This window comes from Octopus bimaculoides, chromosome 5, assembly GCF_001194135.2.
Source record: "Octopus bimaculoides isolate UCB-OBI-ISO-001 chromosome 5, ASM119413v2, whole genome shotgun sequence".
NCBI lineage: Eukaryota > Metazoa > Mollusca > Cephalopoda > Octopoda > Octopodidae > Octopus > Octopus bimaculoides.
This window is the reverse complement of record NC_068985.1, coordinates 97,373,250-97,377,701: the sequence shown is the minus strand read 5'-3', so window position 1 is coordinate 97,377,701 and position 4,452 is coordinate 97,373,250.

The following is a 4,452-nucleotide window of genomic DNA, read 5'->3' as shown; positions in this document are numbered from 1 at the left end:
CATTTGTTTTCTATTTTGATAAATTCTCTCTGTTGAAAATTATATTTTTATATTTTAAATAATTTGCAATTTCAGGAAATATGTTTTTATATTAAATTTGTGTTTTCTAATAATTGATAGATAGATACATAGTAGATAGATATCAGTAAGTAAGCCAAAGTATCAACTCAAACCAGCAGACAGACAGACAGACGGACACACAGATAGCTCAGCAGGCAAGCAGGCAGACAGGCCAGCAGCAGGCATGCAGGCAGACAGGCAAGCAGGCTGACAGAGCAGCAACAGGCATGCAGGCAGACAGGCAGACAGACAGCGACTACTTTCACTTCTGACATCTAATAGCGTGATAGTGCCGAGGAATCAAACGCAGCTTGCTAGACAGAAGACTATGTTGGTTTGGACATGTGATGCGTATCAATGAAGACAGCTGTATAAAGAAGTACCGGTCACTGAAAATGGTTAGTACTTGTGAAAGAAGGCGACCTAGGAAGGCATAGATGAAGTGGTGAGGACTGTTGGGGCTTATGGGAAGAAATGACAATGGACCGAGGTTGGGAAGCCATGCCTGTATTAAACATATTAAACAAAACTTGTCAAAGGGAAATAACACATGAAAGATAAAAAATATTCTCAAATAACAGAACTTGGTTCAGTTGATGTTTAATCTTCCATGTGTTGCCTTCACATTTATATAATGTTAGTTGTTTTAGTTATTTCCCATATCTCGTAGTAGATTGTATAGTTCTCTATGAAAAATGAGGAATCTTCAACTGTTCCAAATATATTACAGTATTTGTTGATTGTAAACAAACCAGTAAAGTAGATTAAAAATCTGATGAAACAAAAATTGTGGCAGCTACAAGATATTTGAAAGTGGTACCGTATCACTGCACAAGCTTGGATATGTGGTTGAGAAGATTGCTTCCTAACCATGTGATCAGGAGTTCAGTCCCACTGCATGGCACCTTTGGCAGATGTCATCGACTATAGCCTCTGGCTGACCAAAGCTTTCTCAGTGGATTGGGCAGATTGAAACTGGAAGAAGCCCATTATGTGTGTCAATGACTGCCTCTACCACATAGAAATTACCTGTGCTGGTGCCATGTAAAAGCACCCAATACACTCTGTAAAGTGGTTGGCGTTAGGAAGGGCATCCAACCATAGAAACCATGCCAAAACAGATGACTGGCACCTGATGCAACCCTCTGGCTTGCTAGTCCCTGTCTAACTCTTGCCAGCAGGTTAGATGATGATACACACACACACACACATATAATAATAATAATAATATTAGGGATAAAAATCCAAATTTACAGGTAAAAACTCAATTAAATTCAGTTTATTAAAAATTAAAATCAAATTAAGTTTCACTGTATAAAATATAAATATATAATTTTAGGGAAAAGAACCAAGGTTCATGAACTCATCGATGAAAATCCACTGTCACACATAGACAAATTAATAAGTAAAAGCACAATAAATAAGTATAATATAATACAAAGTAAATATCATAAGATAATGATATATATATATATAAGTTTTTGCAAAATATACTCATAATATTTAAAGAAAGATTTTCTTGGAAATTATTAACTCATCATCATCATTTAGCGTCTGTTTTCCATGCTGGCATGGGTTGGATGGTTTGCCAGAAACTTCACAAGGTTCCATTGTCTGTTGGTGCTTGGTTTCTACAGTTAGATGTCCTTCCTAATGCCAACCACTTTACAGAGTGTGTTGGGTGTTTTTTTTATGTGGTACCAGCAACAACCAGTGCTTTTTATACGGCAGTTCTGACCATTATACATGCTATGTGCATTTCAAACACTTGAAAATTCCAAGTCATAGCAGCTTTTTCTATATAGTGTTCTTTGAAGTTGTTTAAAGTTATTTATAATGCATCTAGAAATATTTCTCATATGAAGTTTGTGTCCCAAACTTTCCAAATATCAAATTCATGTTCATTTTGCAAAGGGGAAAACAGAAACCTGCATCCCACAGTACCATACTTAAAACCTGAATAATGCCTCCGACACTATCTTGCATTAACACGTTAACCACTACATATACCACCAGTGGTTCACTGCTTAACTTCACACAACCGCCAGTTACAGGCCATGATGGTTAACATGTTACTGTCCTTCCATCATGTTTGATGGGCTTCTTTCAGTTTCCATCTACGAAATCCACTCACAAGGCTTTGGTCAGCCCGAGGCTATAGTAGAAGACACTTGCCCTAAGTGCCACACAGTGGGACTGAACCCAGAACCATGAGGCTGGTAAGCAAGCTACTTACACACAGCCGCTCCTGCACCTATATATATATATATATATATATATATATATATATATATATATATATATATATGGGCATGACTGTGTGGTTAGGAAGCTTGCTTCCCAGCTACATGGTTTCGGGTTCAGTCCCACCACATGGCACCTTGGGCAAGTGTCTTCTGCTATAGCCTCGGGCCGACCAAAGCTTTGTGATTGAATTTGGTCAGTGGAAGTTACTGCCGCATGTGTATATGTCTGTGTATGTGCTTGTGCCTCTCCGAAAGAGAGAGAGAGAGGGATATATATTACATTTGTTTACAGGAAAGTTTTTGCCTTATGGCAACCACAGTCTGATGGTGCTGACTGGTGAACCAGTTTTTTGGGGTTAAATCGAGCTGTACCGATATAACGTAGAATAGATATAGTAATAATAACAATAGTCTTTGGATGGAATTCATAAACATTTAATGCATCACTACATGCATTCATCCTAGGAATACGGACTGTGATCTTAAGAGACGTGATTTGTGGAAATATGCAGAGTGATAAATTCCATCCAAGGATCATTGTTATTATTTATATATTGAGAGAGAGAGAGAGAAATAGCTATATTGCTGTATCAATAAGACTATTAGATCTTGTCTTATACCACTGGTCACAATGCGCTTCCTTGAGTTGTTGTAGCTTTTGAGTGATGCTACTCTGCTGGCAAGGACAGACCAACATTCCACCTGAACAGAATGCCAGTTCATTTCAGGGTCACCCATTTACAGCAGTGAGGACTGGGGCAACATGAAAGGAAGTATTTTGCTCAAGATAACAGTACACTACTGGTCTGGGGATTGAAACTACAATGTTGCGATCACAAGGGCAACACCCTAGCCACTAGGCTACATGCTTTGACTATATATGTAAGCAAAATCGGAAACACATACACAGGGTATGTCTGTTGTTAGTTCATAGGTTAGCTGTGGTTTTTAGACATAACAGAATATATTCTCTATGTGCCTAGTATAAAAACCATAGACATTGAATGATGTATCTACAATAATCAATATTGCAGTGCAACACAGTCCTCTAGGTTGTCAGATCCTGTAGAACCAACCAACCCATGACAGATGTCAAGCAATGATGATGATGATGAACAAAGTGAAACCGGAAAGTATCAAATTGATTTATTATATTTTTTGTTAAAATCCATATAACGGTTGCATAAAATAGAAACCTTGGTTATTTACCAAGTATATTTGTTTTCAAAATGTTGACCTGAAACACAAAACTGAAATGTCATGACATCATTATCATCATTTTAGCGCCTATTTTCCCATGCTTGTATAGGTTAGACAAGAATATGTTGAGACAGAGTTTTCTGTGGGTAAATGCCAACCCTCACTTATTTCCACATTTTATAATAATCTCCCAGTCTTTTGAACAACAAATAACCTGGACATAGTTACAGAAAGAATTCGTAATCAGTGAGTCGTTGCTTACTACCAACAAACACACATACACATGTGTGTATGTCGGAGTTCTTTCGGTTTCTGTCTACCAAATCCATTCACAAGGTTTTAATCAGCCTGGGATTATAGTATAAATCATTTACACCAGGTGTCACACGTGGTTAGGAAACAAGCTTCTTAACCACACAGCCAAGACTGTGTAACATATTTGATAAAATTGGTCTAATATAAACAAACATGTCACAACAATGAAACATCTGTTCAGAAAGGTGTTGAAAAAAGACTTTCCAAAGTAGCTAACAATAGTGTTATCATCATTATCACCATTTAATGTTCACTTTTTCATGCTTTTAAGGATCAAATAGAATTTGTTGAAGCAGATTCTACAGCTGGATACCTTTTCTGTCCCCAACCCTCACTTGTTCCTAAGTAACGTAACTTTTCCTTCTGGTGGGGCATGTTTTTCACTTTAATCAGAGAATAAACATCGCTTGTATGAAGATTTACAACTATCATGTAATGCCAAGACGAGATTTACTTAAAACACCATCATCATCATCATTTAATGTCTGCTTTCCATGCTGGCATGGGTTGGACGGTTTGACAGCAGCTGGCCAGGACCCATATCTCTTTTGATATGGTTTCTACAGCTGGATGCCTTTCCTAACACCAACCACTTTACAGAATGTAATGAGTGCTTTCATGCAGCACTGGC